The 17133-nt window shown below is 49.6% G+C and overlaps 1 protein-coding gene across 6 annotated transcripts in view; it reads right to left on the bottom strand.

The window, feature by feature from the left end:
* TEKT3 (tektin 3) overlaps positions 1-17133 on the bottom strand; it is a 101792-nt gene that overhangs the window by 20508 nt on the left and 64151 nt on the right. Inside the window, exon 1 of one of the 6 annotated variants that reach the window (XM_030015876.2) lies at positions 15457-15475. The exons of 4 other annotated variants lie outside the window; for them this stretch is intronic. The gene's annotated coding sequence lies outside the window, so the exon portion shown is untranslated. Of the gene's footprint in view, positions 1-3792; positions 3883-15456; positions 15476-17133 lie in introns of those variants that run through there. One more of the 6 variants, XM_030015872.2, reaches the window with a different exon arrangement.

The following is a 17133-nucleotide window of genomic DNA, read 5'->3' as shown; positions in this document are numbered from 1 at the left end:
AGCACCTATAGAGATCAGTAACACTTGAGAAAGCAGTCACAAAACTCAGGGCTTTCAGTGGGGCCACTACTTGTCTGAGCGCAGCGAGACCTGCGGGAGGTTTCTCAGCGATGCCGGCTTAGCAGCAGTATCTGCTGGGGCTGGAGCTATGGGCAGCGACTCCTTAAAAAGAGATTTCTAGGCTAGAACAAAAAAAATGTTTATCCTGAGCCAAGTAGCTATAAAAACCCAGCACAGGAGTGTGGGGTCACATGCTTTGTTTGGAGGAGCCCTTCACACCCCCTTTCAGGGACAAAATATAAGAAAGAGAGGCACAAATACTGGAAAATAAATAATTTATCTATTGCTTTGCAGGCTACAGCTCTGCATGCAGATGGGCTTGTGTGAGGCTGGAGACCACGAGCACCATGTTATCCCACCCTGGTGGGGCGAGGAGGGATGTTTTCAGGAGCTCAGGAGAGCAGAGAGATTCCTGAGTACAACAGAGGCACTGGTGAATAAAACCTGGGCTTAGAACAGGGGAAAAATAAATGGTGGGTGGCTGGGTGACAGCAAGAGCCAGGCATACGTGCTGTGGCCACTCCTCTGCTGTACAGCTCTGCTCCCTCTGACCACATGTGCTGGGCCTGGTTTTTTTATTTTATCTCCTGGAGGATCTGCAAGGGAAAAGTACGGAGGTAAAACTGACTGATCTCCTGGAGATGATTCCAAAAATACAGAAAAGAAGGGGGCGGAGGGGATCAAAGGAGATAACCTGACACTTTCATGTCTTTGTTTTCCCAAACACACTTCAGCAGCTGGGCCTGAAAACAAGGGCAGGAGCATCGCGTGGATCAAAAACCTTTAGCTGCTTCTATCATAGAATGGTTTGGGTTGGAAGGGACCTTAAAGATCACCTAGTTCCAACCCCCCTGCCATGGGCAGGGACACCTTCCGCTACACCAGGTTGCTCAAAGCCCCATCCAACCTGGCCTTGAACACTGCCAGGGATGGGGCAGCCACCACTTCTCCAGGCAGCCTGTTCCAGTGCCTCACCACCCTCACAGTGAAGAACTTCTTCCTTACATCTAATCTAAATCTACCCTCTTTCAGTTTAAAGCCATTACCCCTTGTCCTGTCACTACATGCCCTTGTAAAAAGTCCCTCTCCAGCTTTCTTGTAGGCCCCCTTTAGGTACTGGAAGGCCGCTCTAAGGTCTCTCCGGAGCCTTCTCTTCTGCAGGCTGAACAACCCCAACTCTCTCAGCCTGTCTTCATAGGAGAGGTGCTCCAGCCCTCTGATCATCTTCATGGCCCTCCTCTGGACTCGCTCCAACAGGTCCATGTCCTTCTTATGTTGGGGGCCCCAGAGCTGAACGCAGTACTGCAGGTGGGGTCTCACAAGAGCGGAGGGGAGAATCCCCTCCCTCGACCTGCTGGTCACGCTTCTTTTGCTGCAGCCCGGGATACGGTTGGCTTTCTGGGCTGTGAGCACACACTAGCGGGTCATGTGGAGCTTCTCATCAACCAGCACCCCTAGGTCCTTCTCCTCAGGGCTGCTCTCAATCCACTCATCGCCCAGCCTTTATTTGTGCTTGGGATTGCCCCGACCCATGTGCAGGACCTTGCACTTGGCCTTGTTGACCTTCCTGAGGTTCGCACAGGCCCACCTCTCAAGCCTGTCAAGGTCCTTCTGGATGGCATCCCTTCCCTCCAGCGTGTCGACCGCACCACACAGCTTGGTGTTGTCGGCAAACTTGCTGAGGGTGCACTCAATCCCGCTGTCCGTGTCGCCAACAAAGATGTTAAACAGTGCCGGTCCCGAGACCGATGACCCCTGAGGAACGCCACTCGTCACTGCTCTCCACTTGGACATCGAGCTGTTGACTGCAGCTCTTTGAGTGCGACCATCCAGCCAATTCCTTATCTACTGAGGGGTCCATCTGTCAAATCCATGTCTCTCCAATTTAGAGACAAGAATGTCATGGGGGACAGCGTCAAATGCTTTGCACAAGTCCAGGTAGATGATGTCAGCTGCTCTTCCCTTATCCACCAAAGCTATAACCCCATCATAGAAGGCCACCAAATTTGTCAGGCATGATTTGCCCTTAGTAAAGCCATGTTGGCTCTCACAAATCACCTCCTTATTCTCCATGTGCCTTAGCATAGTTTCCAGGATAGCACTTATTCCTTTGGCGCAGCAAACCCCAGCTGGCACCGCCCTTGCCAGCAGCACCCTGAGCAAAGGCGCCCAAAAGGGCCATTTTTGTCACTAAAATGAGACCTTTGCATCCACACGGAGCAGAGAGCTGCAGCTCCAGGACCCATCGTTGAAGGTGGACCTCCTTCGCTGATGGGCACACAGCGTGGACTCACAGAGGCATGTTTGAAGCTGTATCTCGGAGGAAGGGTTTTTTCCTCTCTCATCTCTGCAGAGGGTTTATTCCTTGGTGTGTGTGAGCAGCAGGAAGGAGGCAGCTCAGGCTGGACCAGCCCTTTCCGCAGCAGAAATTTTGGCAGGAGCTCAGCTCCTTGGCTTGATTTTTCACAAACAAGCACCAAAGGGTTTCAGGTTTGCAGCCTGGTGGAGCTCACATTTTTCCACCTTATTATTTTTCCCTCTTTCCGGACCGCGAGATTCAGCTCCTGGGGGCTTTTCAGGGTTTCGTGCAAGCTATCTTTCAGATTTGGGTTTTTGTGGTTTCGTTACACCCACCTTGAGTTTTATTTGAGAAGGGCCCAAAATACAAAGCAAGTAATTGGCCAAACCCAGCGGGTTTTGCCTGGTTTTAAGCCAACATTTTTCAAACCCACCTGAATACATAAATCATCTCAGTTGTAAAGCTGGGCTATAAAAGTAGAGGCAGTTCATTCACTTTCTTATACCTTTAATACCATCACAGCAGGGAGTGATTCTGCCCCAAAATCACCTTTTTCTGTCCACTGAGTGCCAAGGGAGTCTACACAACCAGCTTGCATGGAGACACTTGCCCTAGATATGAACTAGGACAAATGACACCCTCCACCAAGCACATTGCAGCCCTCAAAATATTGTTTTTAAACTAAAGGTGCGATTCTGTAAAGCCAGTATCGTGATATTTAAGGTCTGACACACGCTCCTGAAAAACTTGGGATTGTGCTATGTAGTGTTGAGTATCACCTGAGTCTGGTTATTGACTTCTGGGGAAAAGCTCAATCCAAACGCAACACCAGTGCCGCACAGAGAAAAGCTTCAAACACAGCTCCTGGAAGGGTATACCAGGAACAGGTATAATATATAGGAACGGGGAAGATGCAGCTTGCACCTCCAAGAGATGTTAGGCTCTCAGAATCTGAGGGTGTTTATAAGTTGTGAGATTTAAATTCCACTGCCAGCATTGAAAGAAAGGAAATGAGGGCAGAAGGACTTGCCTGTGCCGTCAGTTTTTATTGTTTCGTTAGGACTTCCATGAGAATCAGTATTTTTCTTAAAGCCACAATTCCTGGTGTCGTAAGGCTATATGAGAAACTCATCTCTCACTCCAAGATTCCTCTTTAAACCTCGTATTTGCATAGAAAATGTGACCCCCAAAAGGGGAATGTTAAAGTCAAAACTGTTCAAGTGATGCAAACCTATATTGTCTAGGGAAAAGGGGGTGGGACTACAGACTCCATCCATTCAATCTCTTGAACTTCATGGGACTTGGGGTATTCCAGCATTATTGCACTTTTTAAACCCAAAGAGACAGGAACAAAAGTCCTCCCTACCCCAGACACGCACAGCTGCACACAAAAGCCTTCCAGCTTGGTAGCCCCTGAATATAGGATAACTCACAGTGGAAGAGACTTCAGTAGGTCATGCCGCCCAGCCTAATTTTTTCCACAGGACACCTTCGCTTCTCTCTGTCAGGACACACCGAGCACAGCTGGGGCATCCTCTCCTTGCTCCGGGATGCAGCGCTGTGGGTGTGCACCCTCCCCGGCTGCACGATGGGCTCTGACAGCAGCAGGGTGGAGGTTGCCAACGCGTGTCCACTGCAGGATGGCTGGCACGTCTCTAAGGAACAGCTCCATCAACCCAAGGAGCTGGTGAGCTGCTCCGGTCCCTGTCCAAGGGGCCGTTGGCAGCTCCAAGCCTCCTCAACTCTCTTGGATGCTCCAGGGGCAATCACCTGCAGTCAGAGTTGAAACCCATCACTTTGCAATTACAGTCTGGCTATTTAGGGAAAGCACTTCTTGTTTCCCCCGACCCTTTTTCCTCCTGACGGCATCCTGCCCCGCAATGGGGAAGGGCTATTCTTAGAGATGTCTATTTTGGGTTGGAATGCTGGAATTAAGATCCTTCCTTCCTTTAAAGAAAACATGCCAAACGATATTTAGAAAGCTTCACCCCAGTTTGAAGGCTATATTCTGGCCGCTGAGTAAAGCAGATTTATTTGTTAGCTTAACATTTACCAGGGGCTGTGACGTGCCCTGCCCCACTGCCCCAGCACCAGGACCACCCAACCACCCCCCTGAGGCTCTGGGAAGTTGGGTGATATGTCCTTTAATGTGCCGAGTAGCTGCCACAGGGTTTATTCATTCCCTCTTTCTTGGCAACGCTTTGTATCAGCTTCAAATAGGTTTAGTAAAATATTTTCCATCAAAACCTTTTTTGACAGAAAACAGCTTTTGGACACAATGGAAACTTTTGTGGAGAAGAAAAATTAAAATAAAACCTGCTCAGCTGATGTTGGAGACCTTTATTAGAAACTCAAAATTGTTTTCCTCCTTGAAAAGTTTTTGGGAAGGTACTGCTGATGCAAAAGAGGCTATTTTTTCAAGGTGACTACAAGTTTGTTGTGGAATTACCAGAACAGTTCTCATGCAGTTATCACTCCTGGACCAGGAATCACTCGCAAGTGGGTGAATCTGATAGCAGCAACTCCCAGGCAGAGCTGGGGGTGGACCCTGGGGACATCTCTTGGCTTTACGGCACTGTTTGCTGCCCCAGCACAGGTCCCCTGCCCTCTGCAGAGATCAGGCAGGAGGCTGGAGGAAGGAGTCCCACCAACTGCTTTTCCCTCCAGGCTGGACCACGCTGTCACAGGCTCGGGCACTGCAGCCTCCAGGCTCTCCTACCCCATCCTGGGGCAATAAGGCAACTCTGTTCCTTCTGCATAACACCACTCAAAGCTTAAACAGAGGATGAAATGCACATTTCCTCCCTAATGCAGGTTGCCCCCAGGGCTACAGGTTGCCACAGGGCTGCATTGTAGATGCTCAAAGGTGTCTCGAATGCCAAAATAAATGTGGCTTTTCACAGATAACAACGCAATAAGATTTCTGGAAAACCATATAAAATAATATGTATTCACCTTGCCTTTCAAGTCTATTATTCCAAGGACCTGGAAAGGTCACTAGTATTATACAGCAGCTGAGATGCTGAGGTAGCCACAGGACTCCCAGATCCTGGGACTTGAAAGGAACAAACTCTAACATCTCAGTGCTTACCATAAAATCAAGTTAGCTGGTAATGAAACCTTCCTTTGAAATAGCTAGATGAAATTACATGGCAGAAACTTGGAGGCAGCAAGTTTTGGACCAAGGAAGCAACTCTGTTTGCACGGGGACTGTATCAAACTGCCGTGTTTCCTTCACAGAAGCCTCCTCTGGTCCCCGTGCAGCTGGCTCAGCACCCATCCTGTAACGTGGCAGCTGGGGCTTGCCTGGCCCCAGCAAAGCCTTGGCCCTGTGCAGTACCAGGGGGGCCCTGGGCTCTCGCTCCTACCCTCCTCCATGTTTTCCCTTTCCAGTAGCAATGCCAGTGCAGCAATTTTTCTGGAAACCTTGAAAATAAATTCTTGCTACTGCCTCTTTTTCACCAGGTGCTGGCGAGACCCAGTGCAGGACAAGCACACTGAGGCTGTGGGTGCCTCCTGCATGCTCCCCGTCACCCGACAACGTTCAGCCGAGATGAGTAACCACCACGCGCATCTTCCCAGGGGTCCCCCGTGCAAACCAGCATGAACTGCTGCTACCTCACTTGTACGCACGCACACTCTACAAGGATTTCAGTATTTTGCTAACCGAAGCAAACGAAAGCCGATTCTGGCTTCTGGCAGCAGCAGCACCGTTATTGCTTTAGCAGCTGCAGGCTGAACATTGGCAAGGCAGAGCCAAGAGCCACGACGAGCTGTTGGGCTTTTCAGCCCACGTCAGGGTTTTGTAGCGTTCAAACTGGGTCTCTGTGAACACACAGAGCTACGGCGTCCTCCAGCCCCTCAGGGTCCGAGACACCCACCGCCCCCTCCGCCAGCAGACCATGACCGTCCATCCCCAGGCACTGCGAGACGGGCATCCTCCTTTGCTCCATGTCCAGCCTGGGGATGTGACATGACATTAAAGCAGTGGTGTTATCCCAGGCTTCCTCTAAGTTATCTCCTATTATATCTGACTCCGATGAATAATTAATGCAGACTACATCCTGAGCCGAGCTGGCCAGGAGCTGCAATTTCCATTACTTGGGAAATCCTGACATTAAGGGAGAGATTGATTCTGATTCTGCATAAAAAGCTAGAATTCTTGTGTTTGCCAAGAAACAACACTTCCTCCCAGCAATCAATTTAGGGCCATTACAGTGTTTCACTTCAGTGACTCTTTTCATTATGCCTTTTGTTCCTATGCATTTCTTAAATTATGCACTACATGCGTGTGGAATTATACAATCTATAAAGATAATATAATATTAAAATTTACGGCCTACGTTACATGAAATTAATTTAAGTGACAGAACAGAAACATTCTGCTTCTGCTGGAGTTTTGATACTGTCCAAACAAAATATTTCAACTTCTTTTTTGCTGCTGGAAAATGTTGTTGGAATCAGCACATTTCTACTACATGGCTCAAGTTCAATTAACCTGCTTTTTCATATGGAAAGTTAGACTGAGAATAATTTTTCAGTGGCTTTAGTAACTCAGATACTCCCATCCTACTCATCCCTAAAACACCCTCACCTATCTTTTATTTGTTGATGTTAAAATGCTGTGCCAACAGGTAAGCAACGAAGGCAGAAACTGATACCATGTGTTTCCAGCCTTATACTCCAATCCTTAAAGGTGGCACAAAAAGGCTACTGAGAGGCTCAGAGCAATTTCATCCCCATTCACTTCTCCATGGGCTACTCTAGGTTAAATAACTAACTTCTGCTAGGTCTGACGGGCAAAATCTCTACTTTTCTATGCCAACAAAACATGCAATAGGCCTTTTACATGACTTGACTGTACTGGATGCAATGTGATGAGAAATATGTATATATTGACATATAGATAGGTATACACACCCACAAGATCTTTTGAATACTTTGATTTCACAAGGAGACATGGGGAAAAAAGGGAGTGCAGAAAGAGCAGAGTCAGTGAGGGGGATTTGCTGCACTTTTGGATCCTGAGGATACAAAAGATGATGAAAGCCACCTCTGAATGGAGCCGGACTGCTGGCTAATTAGTTGCAGTGACTGAAAATGCTACTTCTGTTTGCTCTACAGCACCCCGTGCTTGGTGCTCTCTCTGCCTTCAAAGGGTTTTCAGTAGGAAATGCCACTTTGTCGGAAACACTCCATGGACAAGAGGGGACGGCAAATCTTTTGAGGGCGCCAGGAGGTATCTCGGTGTCTCCCTGGGGCTCGTTTCTGCAGGACAGCACAGGTCTTCCTGCCCTCTACCATGAGGGCCCTAACATCCCACACTGACCTATGCATTACAGGCCATTTTGCAACAACAAAAATGCTCTTTTTTTTCCAGCAACTATTGATATTTGGCACTCGGAGAGCTACATTTTTCACCACCTCCAAAACAAGCTGCCTTTCAAGTGTATTTTACCCCTGACAGCCCATTGCGCGTGACTGCAACATGGGCCTTATCTGCAACGGGAAGACCCGCTACCCATAAAAACCAAGAATGATGTTTCCAAAAGCACCTGTGCAACAGCTGGTGTGCAGGATGGGGTAAGCCACAAGGCAGGTCTGCACCCTCCCCTGGGCTACGCTAGGGCAGATGGGATTTTGCCGGAGGATGCCAGACCCTGGAGCCCTGCGTCGAGCATCACCAAGCCAGCCAGGCACCAATGGTGCAGAGTTCAGCAGAGACATTGCACCAGGACCTTCTCACCAGCTAACGTGCTACATGCTCTCCCCAGGCTTGACTGCTCAATAGTGACCTGTGTGTCTGTGTGCCAGCCTTGGCCATTTGTAACGCTCCCTGGTAGCGAGATCCAGACATTGCGCTTAAAAAAAATTACATTAGGCTGCATTTGTCAGGGTCAGGTTGAGCGAAGCCAGGCCAGGCTGGTGCCTTCCAGGAACCGCCCTGCAGCACAACTCATCCATCCATCCCACTGACGTGCCTGCTTTGCCCCTTCCCCAGCCACAGGAGATCTTCCTTCTCAGCCTGAGGCTAAATCTTTATCTTTTGCAGGAACTAAGTATGGGTTTGGTTTTCTGCAACTAATTGCAGCTGCTGACAGATATTCCTGCATTAATCCTAGGGAATGGAGAACGGGGAGCCACTCGCCAAGGTTGGGTTGATTTGGGTGCAGCCCAAACGCAGCAGCACTATGCCAGCTCACAGGGACACATTGCCCGCGTAGGTTAGCTTGGTGACCAGCCAGCCTGAAAATGGAGACAAGGATGGAGTGCATGGCAGGGCTCAATCCTGCACTGCCTCTAGGAAAATCACATTTTGCAGCAAAGGCAGGATAAAAGCAGTCTCTGCCTTTCTGCACACGGAAAGATGCCGACAGCCCCCAAAGCAACAAACAGCACAGCCCCAGCGGGGTGGCACCGCGAACCCAGGCATGGCTCTTAACCAGGTGAGGAGCGTGATGTCCAAGGGTTTTTATAAGCAACCTATGAAAATAGAAACATTGGCACAGAGCTTCACTCGGATGCAGTCAGGCCTGCACGCTGCAGTACCAGGGAGCTTGCTGAAAGGCGATGTGGTCGGATGTACGAGGGGCAGTGCCCCAGCCTTGCTCTTCCCAACAGCTAAACCCTTCCCTGGAAAGCTTCCAAAAAGAGAAAAGGGAGCTGACACACAGCATGAAAAATGTAAAAGCTAATGGCCACTCTTTGGCAACATTATAATCAAATAAAAATGTGATGGACGTTGTTAGGCAAACACAGCCAGAGACATTGCTATGAGCCCCACCTGCAATAAAGCCTAATCTCGGGACTAGTGACAGCTTATTTTGAGGGCTCATAAAGTGCCAGCGTATGTACAAAACACACTGTAAGGGCTTGGGAGCAATGCCAGAGCCAATGTCACTTTTGCGTTTTGTACAGAGGGGAGTTTTGCCCCGCTGAGCTCCCCTCTGCCTGCTCAGCGTGCTCTTCAGGAACGACAGAAAAACACTTCCAGCAGAGCACTCCCCACGCCATGGCTGCTTTGGCTTGATGGATTTTTAAACATAGAAACAAAAGAGCGCATCACCCTGACCCTCCCTTCTCCCCACGGTGAGGACACATGTCCCAGTGAAGGGGACCGCAGCGAGAGGTTTATGCAGGACTCTCACGTTCAAATCTCACCAGCCCATCTCTGCGCAGAGGAGGTTTTTAATAACTGAAGTAGCATCTCGGGGCTCTGAGAGCCCCAGGATGGTGGGTCTGGCACAGAGATAGCTCATCCATATCAAGAAGTTCTCTGCTGTTGTCTAAGCCCAGCCACCTCCCCAGAGACCCCTCTGCCCACACGACACAACCACCCCTTTCCCGTCCCCTCGCAGTAGACCTGCAGGCGCGGGCGCACCCAGCCGAGCCACCGGACCACGTACCCATGGGCTGGCTCTCTGGTTCCTGCACACACTCACTTTATTTCCATATATGTGGCTTTCTGCAGCTAATGCCTTCCACTTTTTGAACCACAATGCAAAAACCTGAGTGTTTGCGAAGGGAGCCACTTCCAACATGCTTGGCACAAACTTCCCAGAGTGACTTAAACTGTCCTTGCCACAACCTGCACATGATTTTGCTCCTTTTCCCTGGGAAAAGCCGCTGCACTGCCCTAACTTCATTTTGCATCCTTTAATTTCCAGAAAGCTGCCACTAAGTTGTTTCCTGCTGCCCCAAGTAGCCGTGTTTGGGGATTAAAACAGGCTGCTGAAGTGTTCCATGGTCCTGGGGAAGTCACAGCACATGGCTGTGGGATGCTTGTGCCATTGCTCAGGACATCCACAGCCAGACTCTGCTATGTATGATCTCCACTGGGCCACGGAGCCAGGAGGAAGATCACAGCAACCTGCCCAAATGCGCTGGCATGGAGATAAAGGAAATAATGCTGCCTCAGCAAAAACTGTAGGTTAAAAAAAAATAATCTCAGAGCAAGGAGTGCTGCTGAATCATCAGACACCAGGGAGCCTGGTAAACATATCAGCAGTAAATAGCTGGGGAGCACAGGGTATTTTTGCTTAAGAAAACCTCTTGGAATTTCAGGTGGCATTATTCAAGGTAGACTTGAGTGAACAGCCCTCTGTATTTGAGAAGGGGAGGAGGAGGAAATGCTTTTTCCAGGCAAGCTCTTGGCATGCCCCAAATATGCCTTTTAAGTAGAACAGCACGAGAAAAGATAACTCTAAGTCTTTTGCAAATATGCTAGGAGTGTCTGCAGAGCACACAGCAGAAACCGCTGGGAGCGTTTGTGCAGGGCCTGGGAAGGATCAGCACAGCCGTGCACAGCACCGCACAGAAGCAGCTTTTGTTCCAGCAGCAGTTAGTGCATTCCTGCAGAGCCCCAGGGCCCAAAAGAAGAGGCATCCCTTGTCCCAGCCTCCAGCCCCATACTCCTGCCGAAAAACCCAAGCCAGTGTGGGGGGATGATGGATGGCATTCCAAAAGCAGGCTCGGGATGCTGCCTCTGCCAGTGAAACAACTCTGGGAACATGAGGAGGACACGGCGGCAAAGCATGGGGGAGCATCCACAGCTGTGCCGGGGAGGGAGGGATGACACGGGGCTCCATAGGGACAGTGCCCTGCCTAGCCAGCCCTTGATGGAAGAGTGGGGTTCCCCTCTCCTACCTTGGGCCACCTGCAGTGAAGCCTCACGTGTCAGCTGGTGGCCCAGTCCCCAACCTCTCCCATCCTTGTAGTGTCTACCAGGAGACACTTGGTAGGTGTCTAAGAAATGGATAGAGGTACTGGTCTCCTTCCAGTGACTATAAAGTGAGTCCAGAATGGTAGCGTGGATGAGACATCCAGCTCTGAGGTAGCTAAATCAGAAATACTTCTTCCCTCTGTGCATTTAATGTCATCATATAAGGCAGCACCCTCCCACGAGCACAGTGCACTGCTTTATCTGATGGGTGCAGGAGGTCCCAGTGCTGCCATGCACTCAACACATCTATTTGACAACAAACACAGCGGGACTCCCACTGTGCCCAGCAGAACCAGTCTCTGGTATAAGTGGAGCTGCTTGCAGAGATGAGATCAGGCAAAGGGCCCGGGGGGGGTCTGAGCTGCTAATGCAGAGCCCTGCCTCCAGAGGCTGGAGAGAGATCATCTGCAGAACGTTTAGGAATCCCCAATGGAAAGCGTGTAGAAATGCACTTCAAGGTGGAAAATATTATAAAGCCCAAACTCCTAGTGTAACTGAAGATGCTCTGGTTAAAAACACACATATTTGGCTTCTAGTTACCTACAATATTAGTGAAAAAGGGCGGGTTTTTTTTTCTGCTGGGAGGTGCAAACCCTGTACCACCCTCCCCTCTGACACGCACACAGCCAAGTGCCAAGCATACATCCAACCCACTCAACCCACCCGAAAACACAGACAGTGGTAAACTCTGTGTCATTCCTTGCCCGTGCTTCTCAGTAGCAGACGCTCCAGCAAATCAGTAGCACAATTCCCACTTTATATGGGGAGAGATCTCTGTCTCCAGAGCAAAAGCAGACATGTTTTGCATTGAAACAGCTTCTTCAAGGTACTCAGGTATACTATGTCAGCCAGGTCAGGGCACAGGGAGCAGGGCTCACAGCTCCACCCCGGGAGCCCCACATGGTGGGTCACCTTGGCTTCCAACCACGACCTTCTCCAGGGATGACTGTGGTGTGTAACAAGCAAAATAAGAGAAAGTAAGGGCAAGGCCCTCAGTAACGCTCACGGAGATGCACCCTGGCTGTCCCTACGTGATTCGCATGTCCCTCCATGGCACAGAGATAGGCTGAAAGGTCTCTGCCAACCCAAGGTAGCACTGAGGTCAACCTGGATATGTGAGCTCATCAGCCGGGCTGTGCCAAGTGGTCCCTAACACCGATCTTTCATAGGAAGAATGAAAGCAGCCCCTGGATGCTGCCCAGCACACATCTGCCACAGCTGCAGCCCTGAAGTGTCACCTGCATTTCAATCAGCTACGTGGGAGCATCACTTTAACGCTGTTGTCTCTAACGTGCCTTTAAAGCCTTCGCTGCACCAAAGCTTAACAACCACCGTCAGCACCAGGAAGCTGAAGGCTGTTTCAGAGGGGTTTGGACTTTTCCTAGGCTTTGGGAACTTTACAGGTCCTGTGTAGCCACTGCTGCCTGGGGTCACAGCCATCACTCCTGACTGAATCCCATGCATGGCATAAGCAACACATTGACCTTAAAACAGTTATCAAGGAGGGAAGTTCATCTAATACTGATGTACGGGAAACCAAAGAACAATGCTGTCCCCGTAGGCATGTCTCAGGTGCTGGCACAGTGGGTGACATCTAAAGGTAAGGCTGGGGATCCACACATGGAGCTATTCAGTCATGTAACAGGATTTCCCTGTTTAGGGAAAAAAAATTAAGCTACCTTTATAGGAAAGTAGTCTGTGATGGCCATAGCATATATGTGCACGCCCCTTTTTGCACCCTTGTTTTTCAGGTAGGTTCTTGTGTGCTCACAAAAAGGGGCTGAGCACCCAAAGCATGGCCTTAGGATGCAGACTGGCAGCCAGAACTCCATTCACACAGAACGGATCTAATTATGCCACTGATTTTATTTAATTATGTTCTTGCTTTCCCTAATTCACTTACACTCTACTTTGCTATCCATCACAGGGCTGCAATTGCAGCAGGCAGTGCCCTGGCAGGCAGCAGGCTGCCTGCAATTAGTATCTGAATCAATGCTATTCGAAGCTGCCTGTGGGTGTTGTACTGCCAGCAAGCAGATTTTTGTGCAAGCCCTTTCTAGCTGACCAAAATGCAAATGAGGGCAGAGACAAGTCCAGAAGTAAGAGGAACCCAGTCCCAAAAGCTGCTGCAGATTCAGAAACAGCTTGCTGAACTCTGTGCATTTTGCCCCAGTGGTTTCTGTCAAAATTGAGTTTAGCTCCAAGGTTGTCAGTGAGCATCAGTCTGGGTCTTGTGGAGGGGAAAAGGCTCTAATAAGAATTGGCAGAGTTGCCTTAGGCCCAGCCTTGCACCATCAGAGTCAATACCAGGGATTTTCAGCTAACTGCACCAGGGCTTTCTGGAGTGGCCTTTATCCAACACAGTGAAAACACCTTTAAAAAACCTCCACAGATAAATAGGCAAGGAAAAAAAACACAGAGAAAGAGCTTTCTTCTGACCTAAACCTTGTATCTCTTCAGCCCCCCCTCAAATAACCTTTTATGAAAACATTTTTTAATGGAATAATAGTCACATATAACTAGCTCTGAATTTTCTGTAGCCAATAATGTTATTTTGAATAGCTGAATCAAATTATTTTCATCTCTGTATAGAAGCAGCACAATAACGGCACGCATGCCATCTATGGGATCAGTACCCCAAAACCGACAGAAACCTCCCAGATGGAAAGGTTTGGGGGGGAAGGGACAGACACTTGCAGTCTTTACAAGGCTGATACCCATAGATAAGCGATTTATTGGGATAATCAGAGACGGAGCCCCGGCATAAAGCCCAGCCCCTCCCGAGTATCACCAGGAGAGCGCAGCCGGCGCGGCGACGCTCCCGGCGCACCCCGAGGGAAGGGCGCGGGTTGCACCGAAGGCGCTGGCACTCCCCGGGGAGCATCCCTGGTTACCCTCGGTGACACGAACCCCGCCGCTCCCAGCGAGGACCAGCCCATGCACAGCCGCCCGTTCGCCAGGGCGGTGCGCGGCCTCGGCTGGTCCCTCCAGACCCCCCCTGCCTGGGAGGGAAACGGCTAAATATTTTACCTTTAGTTGATTAGCCCTAAAACACTGTCGTGAGGCGTGGGCAGCATTATAAAAGTCTTAGTCATGCAGCATCTCGGGGAGGCTCCCAGCTCGTACTGACAGACCTCTGCTTCTTGAAACAAGTGTGAGTTGTCCCCGTTACCCCCGTCCCTGGTGCTGCGGAGTAGGGGCACGGGGGCTGCCGCATCCGCCCCACAAAGGGCTGCAAGAAGATTATGGATAGGAACTCTGAATATCATTATTAAAGTTTAGGTGTCTTATTTTTGCAGTATGTAGGGCAGAGGAAGCTAGGACAGGTGGGATTTCTCTGGAGGAGGTTTCTGTTCTTGCAGGCTTGGATAGACGAAATACTTTCCTCTTACAGCTCCTTGTGCTCAGGCACCCCAAAGTCACAGGGCAGCCGCGCACAGCGACAGGGGTTGGGGAAAGGACGCTGTCACGGGCTTCTGCTGTCCCATATTGCGATAACAGGGCTTAGAGTAATAACGACAACAACTGTTTATAAAAGGATTTGATCCTATCCACACGGACAGGACCCAGCTTTGTTACAAACTGGGGGTCATGAGAAATTACAGCGGTTTTTGTGTTTGCTACCAAGAAACACTCAGCGTGGCTTTGTAGCTATTGCAGAGCGATAGCCTGTGGGCAAAGGCTCCTTCCTGAGCAGAGGGCAAACACCACGTCCTGGCTGCGGGGTTTGGCAGTGGCGGACCTCGAGGCATGAGGAACTCCAGCTTTGGAGACAACGTCTCCCTTGGAGGAGGTGGCTTGGTGCTGGCCTCTGTCTGCATTTCAGAGCTGGCAAAGCACAGCAAACACCAGTGAGCTGGTTCCTTTGCTTATTGTTATTTTGACCAGGTTTTTATTAAGGTTAAAGATCAAGGCCCTGCTGACCCTTTGGGCTGAGCAGTTCACATCCGAGAACATATTCAGGAAGGCGGGAGGGCCGGCACCCGCAGGCAACTGCCAAAACAAATCGTTGTATTATCCAACAGTTTCCTCCCCTGAGACGCGATTCATGAAAGAGAAAAATCAAAGCCAAGAAGTCTTAGGTGTGGAGCAGCAGCCCTACCAAAAAAAAAAAAGGGGGGGGGGGGCATGAATTAGGCTGTGATACATAACACCTCTGGTTGTTTTCTTCATCACATGCATGCAATTAAAAACACATGCATGGTGAAATGCAGGTTTCTGGAGGAAAATGAGTTTTACCATGGGGAAGAGGAAACAAAAATATACCAGGGTGGGGGAGTCCCAAGGTGACTGCAGATGGAGTCCTGGTCTTCAGGGCTGCCCTCCCCGCTCAGCCAAGCATACTGTGGCCACCTCTCCCATCACACCTGCTTACGCCAGCTCCCCCCAGCATCGATGCTCCAGTCCGGTGCATCCCACACCCATGCAGCCCCCACGGGAGTTCATGGTCCATTTCCTACCGCCTGCATGCTCGAGTGACTTCCTCACATCTCTGTGCTTGCAAAGAAACCCCACGCATCAAAACTAGCTGCCTGCAAGAGTGAGGTGGTGAGACTGGTTGGCATTCAAATGTTATGACAGCAGTCCAACACCAGTTGGGAGATGCTTTCATTTCAACAGAGGGATGATGGGACTAATGTATTAAGTGTTGGTTCTTCTGTAGTGCATGGCAACATCTTCTAAATGCTTTGTGCTAATTGTTTCAGTCACTTGTTCTCCCACAGAGATGAAAATGAAACTGCACTGAGGCAAAAGCAAAAGATTTCGCATTTCTAGAGAGAATCCTGGACTCGCAGCATGTTTTGGGCCAAGAAAATCATCTCGCTTCTGCTTGCCCTTTTCTGCTTGGAGGACCACAACAGGATCCTGAGGAGTTGCCTACAGGCAGCACTGCCCACTACAACACACTTTCCCTGCCTGCCAGCCAGGCCGGGCATGGAGCACAGCGCCAGGTATGGCATCTCCATCCTGCACCAGTGTGGGGGTTGCCCCAAGATGGATTTTTTCCAAACCTCTTTGCTGTCAGACCAACCCTTTCACTCGACATAAGGAAGCCAGGGCAGGAACTGGAGCAGCACGTGTGGGCGATACATATGGGAAGTCCTCAGTGAATCACTTGCTCCTGCCCATGAAAATCCCCCACCACTGTCATTTACATAATTAATGCCTCTCATCCCAAAGCTTCCATTGCTTGAAAGATACTGAATATAGTATCTCGCCTGCAACAATCACACAGTGCTAAAGAAAGCACAGCCATCTCTGGGGAAGAAGTAGCAGATGTTATAATGCTACAGGACACCGATAGCTGGGACCAAAGTTACTAGGAAGGTGTACAAGCATTTGGCCATAAAAATGCTCTTAAAATCTCTATTCTTGCAAAAAGCATCTTAGAATTTTTAAGGGTCACAAGGACTTTGATTTTATCTCATCTGAAAGACGGTACCTCCCCCTAGCTCCATGCCGAGGAACTGGTTCAGTAATGGCTCTCAAAACATCTCCCACTTTGAGCTCCCCTGAAGCATCTGGGGACTTCTCCAGACCCCCCATACCATGCTGGGATATTTCCAGCTGATCCCCTCAAAACTTTTTATAGGAAAAAAGGAAGAGAAACCAGATGAAAAGGTTTAGTGGAGCATAGCAGGACAACAAACCCTTGGATGCCACGAATGAAGAGACACAAATAAGAAGTGGGTCTCAACTTCTAAGGCTCAGTCCCTGTCCTTCAGCATCCCTCTGAACATCTACACACCCCTTCCCCAGATCACCCAGGTCCTAAGCAAAAACAGAGCTCAACAGTGATGGGATGGAAAGACAAAGCACAGTTCAGAGAAGGCTGGATTTGTTAAGAATGGCCCCAGAGGCACAACCTGCCCACTGGAAATCCCACAGCACTGGAGACAACAATGTCCTTAGCTTCAGACTACTGAAAAGAGACCCTTTCCAAAATTTACATTGCAAGCGCAAAGCACTGATTTAATTTAAAAAAAAAGTATCTTTCACTTCCACCCCAGACTTTACCAAGGCCTGCGTCCACACAGATTTGCCCTTACGC

Source organism: Aquila chrysaetos, chromosome 5, assembly GCF_900496995.4.
Source record: "Aquila chrysaetos chrysaetos chromosome 5, bAquChr1.4, whole genome shotgun sequence".
NCBI lineage: Eukaryota > Metazoa > Chordata > Aves > Accipitriformes > Accipitridae > Aquila > Aquila chrysaetos.
Note: the sequence above shows the minus strand (reverse complement) of the source record. Positions and strands in the feature narration are given on the sequence as shown.